Below are 11542 nucleotides of genomic sequence, written 5' to 3' on the forward strand. Positions count from 1 at the left end.
CCTAGAACTGAATTCCATCCTAACGGCAAATTCACCATCTGTGACAATAGGAGTTTCTGCGGCGAAGGCAGCCGAACAGAAAATACTTAATAAACGAATATTTAATAATCGAAACTAAAAGTAAATCAATACGCATAGCATCAATTACAATATACATAGACTGTACATCTGGTCATTCTCTTATTCTAAACAAAATAATAACATAAACACATAATTAAATACTGATTAATGACTACTAATTTTTATAAACTAAATCACTAACTAGCTAACAACATCATTACCTTAAACTTAACTAAATAAACCGATAAACAAATGCTAGTTGAGTAAATTGTCACACTTCACTTAACTATTTGGTCTATCGATCAATCTAAATTATTACAAGCTTCTAATCCTATTTATAAATATACGCAACCACGTACCTGCACTGATATATTCCAGAAACTCTGGAACATGCATGCATCCAAATCCAAAACTCGCATGAAAGATGGCTCCTCAAACGGCTCTTCGTTTGCGAGTGCATTTGCTACGTCCGTCACATTTGGAGCCATGAGACCATCACCTTCATCTTCATCACCGTCTAGACCAACAACTTCGTAATTGCTTTCGAACTCTTCTTCACTGTCACTATTGTAATCTTCGCATAGAATATTCCGGTCGGCCTCAGATTGTTCGAACTCAACGTACAACTCAATGAACGGGATTTGAGCATGACTTTCAATATACATCGAAAACATCTCTTGCAAACTAGCTTCGTCCGTTACATATTTGACTTGAAATTGGACAAATCCACCAAACACCGGTATGGAATATCTGTATAAAATACAAGATATTTTCCTTGACATCTCAAAATCTAGCTTCTCACATATCACACCTATGAGGTCTTCAAATGAGATTGGGAAGGAAATAACAACATCTAACGGATTTTCACAAATGAATTTTACTCCTTCAGATGTTTGTAACAAAATTTGACCAAAATAATACACTTTCAAAAGAACTCTATCATCCATTTCTCTCACTCCACTAAATAACAATAAAAATAACACTATCAGATTTTTTGGCCTACATACCAAAATAAAGAGAAACAGAAATGGAGAAAACCAGAAGAAAAGGCGAGCAAGATGAAGAAATGACCAAATCTAAGACTCTTCGACGAGAACACATGCTTTTATATATACAAGAACCCTAAATCAGATCCAACGATTAGGGAGATCTGATTCAAATTAAATTTAAAAAATTTAACTCGGACCCTGCAACTTCATTTTAGTGTTTATATAAAATTTCATATATATATATATATATATACAAAATCCATGGTTCGATTTGCATGCTGTGAAATTCAAATTCCAGCAATTGCCAAATCGGAGAAATCGGACCCTCCGAGTTGTTGGCATATGTTTTAAAGGCAAAGAACTCGGACCATGCGAGTTCTGCCCCTGCAAATGACATAAAGTTATCCCACCCTTTGTGTAGCACGCTCTAGTTCCATATCGAAGCACATCACGCTGCTTAGTTCCATAACGAAAATATTGAGCCATAATAAATCTAGAGACATTAAATTAATGTATTTTATATCTTTTTTAACAAAAATAACTTAAAAACACTAACAAAAAATATATTTTATTTTTTATTTTTTATTATATTTATTAAATTTTATAATTATATTTTTTATTGTTATATTTTTTTCTCAATTTTTATATGAAAAAAATAAAAATAAATTAAATTTTTATAATTTATTTTAATTTATCATAAAATAAAATATAAAAATACTAAATTTTATATCTTAATCTATTATGTTTTATTTTTAGTATCATATTTTATTTTATTCTAATAACCAAACGTGTGTCGGTGGATATATATCCGTTTTCCTATCCGGACCACAGATTTTTCCTATATATGAGTAGGCATGATAGAAGTCATAACATAGAATGCAATATTGATAAAGAAATAAAGGATGTGTAGTACTAACACTTCAGTACTTGATTGCTTCAAACCTGATGCAAAATTCAACATGCGTGATCGAAACACTGCAAATTATCATCCAAGTATTTGGAAGGATTATTTCCTTCAATATGCTTCACAATCCATGGTATATATCTCTCTATATTGTTCCTTATACATGCATGCAAATGCAATAATAATCAACTGATATATCTTTTATATGGATATAATGCAGGAATTTGACCATGAAACGAAGGCACAAATTGAAAATCTGAAGAAACAAGTTGTCAAAATGCTTATTGATGCCTCAAAGCCCATTGAAGAAATAGTTGACTTGATTGATTTAATATGTCGTTTGGGCATTCATTATCACTTTGAAAGCGAGATTGATGAATTGCTGCAACAAATTCACAAGAATTATACCAAAAATGGAGAAATAATAAATCTTGATGATAACCTTCGCTTACTTGCTTTACTTTTTAGGTTATTAAGGCAACAAGGATATCACGTTTCACCAAGTATATACCTTATTCTATATTTTTTCGGTTAATTTTATATTTTGGCTTAAAATAACCTTAGTTTAATTTTTGTACAATATCTAGATGTGTTCAACAAATACAAGGATGAGAATGGAAAGTTTAGTGAAAAACTTGTGAAGGATGTGGAGGGATTGCTAGAATTGTATGAAGCATGTCATCTCAGAATTCATGGAGAAGAGATATTAGATGAAGCTTATGCATTCGCTTCCACTCAACTTAAATCCATTGCCACCCAATTGAAGCCTTCACTTGCAGCACAAGTCAATTATAGTTTAAAGCAATCTTTACACCGAGGTTTGCCGAGATTGGAGGCACGCCGTTTTATTTCAATATATGAACAAGATCCAACCCATAATCACACTCTCCTCACTCTTGCAAAATTAGATTTTAATTTCCTACAAAACTTGCATCGGAAAGAAGTTGGCAACATTTGCAAGTAAGCTCTTTAATTTTCACCACAAAATCATCATCGGTTAAATAAGTTTCAAATCCATAATTTTGGGTAATGTTTATATTGTTCCACAAAAGTTTAAAATGTTTAGTTTCCATATATATTGAGAGTTAGACTGTCAGTTTTTTTTTTTTTTTTTAATGTTTATGTTATAGTAGGTTAATTGCTGATATATTTTATGAAAAATATTAGAGGATTATAAAAATTTATTATTTTTTGTCATTAATATTTAAAAGAATAAATTAAAATATGTTGTTAAATTATTAAAATAAAAAATTTAAATTAATAACTAAAAATAATAGTAAAAAATAATAAATTTTTATAGTCTGTAATCTTTTTTATATTTTATTAGTTATGTTAGTTGTGTTTTAATTTTTGTACTAATATATATTTCACGTCAAACTAATGAAAATAAACAAAACAAAGGAAAACAAAAAATTATTACAAGATAAAAATAAGAAAAAATTATTGAAATAAATCCAAACAAAAAAAAATTATATATTTTGTAAAATGATTTTTTTTTTTCAATAGTTTTGTATTATTATTGCTAGACCTGTAAATAGGGTCAGGAGGGACCTCATCGCCTAGTGGATTGCTGGCTATGAAGCACAGACACTTCGCTGAATTGTCGTGTCTGCGTGTTCGTCTGACACGCGTGTCTGCTGTGTCCAATCGTGTCTTAATAAAAAATAAAAAATTCTTCTTCGGACACACTTGGACCATAGTTGTAAAAACCGGACCGGACTGGCCGGTTCGACCGGAAAACCGGTGAATTCTTCTTCGGACACACTTGGACCATAGTTGTAAAAATCGGACCGGACTGACCGGTTCGACCGAAAAATCGATGAACCAGACTCTATATCGGTCCAGTCCAGTGTTTGAACCGCACAAGAAATTAAACCGGTCAAACTCGGTATGAACCGGTACGAACCGGTGAGGTGGTCTGACCGAACCGCTTGAAAGAAAATATTTCCAAAATGTTTGAAGTAAGGTTCAAACCCCTACCCTCAAGGAAACCAAAGGGCTCTACAACCACTAGACCACTATGTTTTCTATTAAAATTTATGCAAATTATAATACATATAGATATCTTCTATCAAATAGTTTACTTTTATTTAATTTATTTTAATTTTAATTATAAACTCACTTATTTTTTTATAATTATATAATAGCTATTAATATTATTTTTTAATAAATACTTGTAGTATATAATAGTATAAAAGATATAAACTAATTAATAAATTATTAAAATTTAAAAATAATAGTTATTTTAATATAAAAACAAAATAAAAATATTTATGATAGAGTAAAAATAATAAAATATTTATTGTTCATGTTCCATATTGTTTTAAAATAACTTGATATTTTAAAATGTTAGTAAAAATATGTATTTTAAATTTTAATTTTAAACTTTTAACTATTTTTTATTTTTTATTTACATAGGACCGAGTCAACCGGTTCAACCAGTAACCCAACGGTTGAACTAGTGACCCAGTGAACCAGTGACCCAGTGACCTGACCGGTTCGATCACCGGTTCGGTTCTGACAACTATGACTTGGACACACCTAAATACCATCACGTGTCAAGCGTGTCCACTCTTATTCTTAACATATATTTTTGAAATAAATTTAGATATAGTATATATTATTATTTATTAAAATAAAAAGATATTTTAAATACTTGATATAATTAAAATAAGACATTAAAAATTATTAAAAAATTAATTTATATTTTAATATTAATAAAATATTAAAATATCATTACGATTTATCTAAAAAAATACTTTATATTTTATATGAATGCGTGTCCCCGTGTCTTATAAGATTTTAAAATGTGCGTGTTGGCGTGTCCTGTGTCGTGTCATGTCCCGTGTCCGTGTCAGTGTCCGTGCATCATAGATTGCTGGACTTATCACTCACCTAATTAACCATATCTTTTATTATAAAAAATTAGGAGTGAGACTCGAATTTGAAACCTGTAGATAAGAATAATAATGAGACTATAATATTTAAGCTATAGTTCGTTGACACCTGTTTAATAAGCATACCTTGTGCAAGTTGCATCAATAAGATAAATATGAGAAAACAATAAAATTAAAACAGTCAACAATAAATTAATACATATTTTAGATAACAAAAATCTCATGTACACAAAATAATTAGCTAACAAATTAGTTATTATATTTTTATATATAAATATATATATTATTATATAATTATTTTTAATATATATTTTATATTTTAACATATATTTTATCTATATATTTAATTTTTAATATAAACATAACATAATTAATTTGATAATTATATTTTGAATTTTAAATTCATAATGCATGAATTTTGGAGGTGATTTTTTTGCTAATTATTAAATAAATAATTTTTATTCTCTCTTAAGTAGTCTACTTAACCGAATTAATCACATCAATCACTAAATTTATTTATTTAACTAAACACACCATATTATAATTTATAACCTTGTTATTATATTGTTTTCCGAGAATGCTTCTTGTTCTTATTGTCATTGTTATTGTGTTTTTGTTCTTTAATTTTAGGTGGTGGAAGAAGCTTGATGTTCCTGCAAATTTTCCATATGCTCGAGATAGAATTGTGGAATGTTGTAACTGGGTTCTAGCGGTTTATTTTGAGCCTCAATATTTTCAAGCTAGAAAAATATTGACAAAATTGTTAGCTTTTACGTCAATTATTGATGATACATACGATGCTTATGGAACTATAGATGAATTAAAATTTTCACTGAGGCAATTGAAAGGTTAGTAAGAAATTATAAATAGATAATAGTTTTTGTTATGCTAGGTAGCCAACCTAATATTTTATACTTTAACTTTAAATAAAATTAATTATATTATCAAATTTTCTATTTTCACTAGATTCTCTTTTTTTTTTTTTTTTGAGTTTTTTCTCTCTCTCAGAACTCCTAATTTTTGTTATTTTTATCTCTTTCATTTATTAACAAAATTAATTAATTTCATTAGTTTATTATCAATTTAAATCGATTTTGGATTTTCTTCTTTTTATTAATTTCAAAATTCTTAAAAAATCTATTGAGATTGCAACTCAATCAATTTCAGTTTCCAACTATTTGTACATTTTTCCAAAATTTTTCTAATTTTTTCTTTTAAAGAGTTAAAGTAAAAAACCATCCAACATACTCAACAACCAAAACCTTTATTTCTTCATATCTGAAATTCTTAAGGAAAATATCATGCCTTTTTTAATTTTAAGATTTGAATTTAATTTAGAATTAATGGTTAGGAGATTTGTGATATTATTGGTACCAAACTTTCTAAGTTGTTTCATTCCAGGTGGGATATTGGCTGTTTGAATGATCTTCCAAAATACATGAAATTAATTTATGAGTCTCTCTTCAATATTTTTGAAGAAGCAGAAAGAGAACTTGAAAAGCAAGGAAGAACACATTGCATTAAATATGTCATAAAAGAAGTAAGACTCTCTTTTGACCTTTCCACAATATGTTATTTTTTTTTTATTTTGGTTGTTTACGATATCTTTCGCATAAGGAGAGATTCGAATCTACAACACTTGTTTAAGTCAATAAACTATTCCAAATTAATTTTGACAATATATTACTTGTTTTGTTGTTAAACTTATTCAATTTGAAAACAGAGTGCATCCAACATGTAAATTAATGACATGTGGTCATTTTTTAAATTTGATAGCATCATGTTTTGCTAAATTTATGAAATAGATACTATACGGCCGATCAAGTTTATTTCGTTTGAGGTCTTTTATAGCCAAACTCGAATTAATAATCATTTGAAATTAGATGCAACATTGAATTCAAGAATTGAAATTCGGTTATTTAATTTTTTTTGGATACATTGATAATATATATACTAAGATTTGAACCTAAAACTTCATATAGCTCTTATATGATACAAATCACACAATTATAAATTGACACATTTCACACTCTAATGGTAAATTAGTCTAAATACTTCATGAAGTTCTTTTGTTCCTGTGGTTGGCGTGTATATAAAAATAATTGAATTTATCACATTACAACTATTCCGAAACTTATCTAAAAACTACGGTCATTTGAGTTTGAATGTGAAGTCCAGATGTTTTTAGGTGAAAGAATCTATGTCTTCGTCTAAGTTTCTGGTGAAGAGATGTGAAGTGATAATGTAAGGGACTCTGATAATTAAGTTAGCAAATATTTTAGACCATTTTTTAGTAAATTAAAGTTGAAAAATACTTGAGACGGAAGAGATATTTATATAAACATATAGGGATTACTCCTATATTTTAATATATGGGCTTATTTTGTTATATAATATGTGTTGAATGGCAGTTTCAAAAGACAATCCAGGCCTACATGACTGAGGTCAAATGGTTGAATAACAAGTATATACCAACAATGACAGAATACATCAAAACATCATCAATAACATCCGGTTATCCAATGCTAATAACAGCTTCTTACATTGGCATGAAAGATATGGCCACAGAAGACATCTTCAAATGGGTAACAAGTAAACCCAAAATTGTTACAGCTTCCACAATTATTTTCAGGTTCATGGATGACATTGTCTCTAATGAGGTATATTTATGTGCAATATACAAACTCAACACAAAAGTTTAACTACCATACTAAATATATACAAAAATTAGCCACTATTTAATTTAGAGAAAATTTCACTTCCTTCTCTGCGAGATGTTAAAATGACACTCCCCTCCTCTCTATTTTATAAATGTACATTCTCCTCCCTTCTAACTTTTAAAAAACCTCATCTCTAATCAATTTTAAACTTTTCGTGTTAACTAATGCTAACTTTATCCATTTTTTAAGGAAAAAAATATTTTTTAAAAAAATATCCATTATCAAAAATTTTATTTTTTATCATTAAATTTTACTTACTAAAATATCTTTTAATAAATTATTTTTTTATTGATTAAATTGTATTTTTAAAAAATTTAATAATTATATTATTTTTTTCTAAAATACCCTTCGATAATTTTTTTAATTATTAAATTATAATTTTACCAAAATTTTTATTAACAATTTTTTTATATTTTATTATTAATTTTTCGATATCTATATATATTATTTTAACATTAAATAAAAAATTTTAGTAAGATTATTTTTTACTATCAATATATATTAATTGTTATACATATTAAAAGTAGTAAGATTTTTTATTTAATGTTAAAATAATATATATTGATTTAAAAAAATTAATAGTAAATATAAAAATAATTATTAACAAAAATTTTAGTAAAATCACAATTTAATAATTAAAAAATTATTGAAGGCTAGGTATCTTAGAAAAAATAATTTAATTATTAATTTTTTAAAAATATTTTGGTAAAAATACAATTTAATCAATAAAAGAATAATTTATTAAAGGATATTTTGGTAAGCAAAATTTAATACTAAAAAATAAAATTTTTATTAATGGGTATTTTTTCAAAAAATAATTTATTTTTTCTTAAAAAATGGATAAAATTAACATTAGTTAACACAAAAAATTTAAAATGGATTAAAGAGGAGGTTTTTTAAAAGTTAGAAGGGAGGAGAATGTACATTTATAAAATAGAGGGGAGGGGAGTGTCATTTTAGCATCTCGTAGGGGAGGGAAATAGAATTTTCTCTTTAATTTAACATTTAATTAAAATTTTATATATGCATGTAACATTTATAGTTGTTATATATTTATTACATTTAAAATTATCTATTTATTTCAAAAATAATTAAAGAATGCAAAATAATAAATTTTTTTTGGCTATTTTAAACTGATTTTTATTATCTTTCAAATATTTTTGTTAAGCGAAAATACATAGTGCTCATTTTTGTGGGCACATCGCATTTTTGAAAGTTCAATTCACATTATAATTAAATTTTAATGAATAATTTATTTTTTGAATGTTTTTCCTTATTCTTTAGTTATGTAAAAATTATTTTAAGAACTAAATCTCATAATATTGAACAGTTTGAACAGAAAAGAGAACATATTGTCTCATACTTAGAATGCTATATGAGAGAATGTGATATATCCAAAGAAGAAGCCATTCAAGAATTGCAAAAGGGAGTTACAAATGCTTGGAAGGATATAAATGAGGAATGCCTGAAGCCAACTAAAGTTCCAATGTTGTTTCTAATGCGTATTGTCAACATGGCAAGATTTATTGATGTGATGCACAAAGATGAAGATTGTTACACTCATGCTGAAGGAAAAATGAAGAAATGCATTCAAGCTTTGCTTGTTGATCCGGTGCCAATAATATGAGAAGGAAGGATTAAGAATATGAAACCTCTTATGCCTAAGCAAAATATAATGTAATAAAACTGAAGGAGAATTTTCTTATTTAATATATAAGAAAATATGGGAGAATAACGTTTTTTTTTAACAATGTAAACAATAGGTTAAAAAGAAAATTTATTTTTAATATTTAAAAATTTTGAATTAATTAAATATAACATAGTTAGTAGGTCTGAAATGCAGCCAATTATTCACGTTGTTCGCATCTCTTATTGTTTACCTAATAAAATTGTTAATATATTACCCTTTGAATTATCTAGTTATTTACACTTAGAGATTGTAATAATAAAATTTACAACCTTTGCTGCTAATGAAATGCTATAATATAACACTTAATTATGGTGAATAAATACTAGAAATCCATCAAAATTCATATTTTTGCCTGTTATTTTTAGCTATTATTTCAATGTTTTTAGTTTAGTAATTTAATAATACATATTTTAGCTTATACTTCTAAACATTAATGATTAATTAATGACAAAAAATAATAAATTTTAATGATCACATAATATTCTTTTTTATTGTGTAATCAGTTTATTATCTATGGACCAAGATCCTCTGCCTCACTAGTCACTACTTTGTCAATAAAACAAAAAAAGAGCAATCTCAACAAATTTAAGATTAGACATGTTGGTCGCAATGAAGTTTTATTTTTTTATAAATTCTTGAAAATTATTATCATGAAATAAATTAGTCTTTTTGTTATTTTGAATGGATTAATTTATTTTATAATAATTTTTTTAGAAATTTAATTATCTTATAATAAAATTTGTTAAGAATTTATTTATTTATACTCAAAATTTGGTTGAAAATGAAAGAAAGACTAGTTTAATAATTCTTGAAAATTTTTAGTGAATAAAAATTCATTAATAACTAAAGATTGAACAATTATAAATTGACACATTTGACACTCCAATTGTACATTAGTCTAAATACTTTATGAATTTCTTTGGTTCATATAGTTGGCATGTTCATCCTTACTAAAAATAATTGAATTTATAATAAATTTAAATTGATTGAATGATTAATTTATTTGTCTGTATAAATAAATATTAAAAATTTAAATTTCGTTTTAATTAAATAGTTAATTCACTTGTTCTAAATTTGTTGAGTTAAAAAATACCATAAAAAATTAGCAATAATGATTTTGTTATATAATATATGTTGAATGGCAGCCTCAGAAGACAACCCAGACCTTTATGACTGAGGCTGAATGGTTGAATAACAAATATATACTAACAATAACAGAGTACATCCAGATATCAACAATATCATCTGTTTATCCATTCCTTGTGACAAGTTCTTACATTGGCATGGGAGATATCAAGACATCTTCAAATGGGTAACAAGTAAACCCAAAATTGTTAGAGCTTCCACAATTATTTGCAGGTTCATGGATGACATTGTCTCTAATGAGGTATATTTATGTGAAATATACAAACACAACATAAAAAAAATTCAACTATCATATTAGGTATATACAATAACTAGCCACCAAATTAATTATTCGTATAAAATATATATTGAAATATTAAATAAATATTAAAAATAAGTTTAAAAAATATATGTATTTATATAAAAAGTAAAACGAGAAAGACAATAATTTAAAATGATCTTATTTAATTTAACATCTAAAATTTCATATATGCATTTATAATTACATACTTATTATATTTAAAATTATCCATTTATTTTAACAATAAACTCCACCTATGTTACATTTGCGGTACATAGCTGGTCCCAAATCCGGATAAAGGAGGAGGGTTGTGTTAGGTTTTTGACAACCAACATAAAAATATAGTCGAATCCACATGACATGAATCAAAGACATTATTGCGCTAAAGCTAGGTTGTTTTCCGGAAGTAACATGCTGTATGGCTCGAGTACGGTGTCAAATGAGCAAGAGCCGCTGCATCGGTGTCCGGATGTAGTGCTAAATGAGCAAGGGTTCTCGCATTTTCGTGAATGGACGAGGATAAATAAGCTAGTTCACAAAATAAAAGGTAAAGGTCGGAGCGACAGAAGGTTGAGATTTGGGACATGGAACATAGGCACTCTAACAGGAAAGTCCATGGAGGTGGTGGACACCATGACAAAGAGGAAGATTAACATTATGTGCCTACAAGAAACAAAATGGGTTGGTGCAAAGGCTAGGGAGTTGGATACTTCTGATTTCAAACTTTGGTATACAGGAATGGTGAAGAATAGGAATGGTGTTGGAATTATTGTGGATAAGCAGTGGAAGAAGGACATAGTGGACGTCAAGAGGGTGGGAGATTGGATCATCTCTATCAAACTTGTGGTGGAGGGAG

At 27.1% G+C, this 11542-nt stretch overlaps 1 pseudogene; it reads left to right on the top strand.

Annotated features, from left to right (window-relative positions):
• Window positions 1-1918: 1918 nt before the first annotated feature.
• Window positions 1919-9482, top strand: LOC112770651 (probable terpene synthase 2; annotated as a pseudogene).
• The last annotated feature ends 2060 nt before the right edge of the window (window positions 9483-11542 follow it).

This window comes from Arachis hypogaea, chromosome 18 (genome assembly GCF_003086295.3).
Source record: "Arachis hypogaea cultivar Tifrunner chromosome 18, arahy.Tifrunner.gnm2.J5K5, whole genome shotgun sequence".
Classification (NCBI taxonomy): Eukaryota; Viridiplantae; Streptophyta; class Magnoliopsida; order Fabales; family Fabaceae; genus Arachis; species Arachis hypogaea.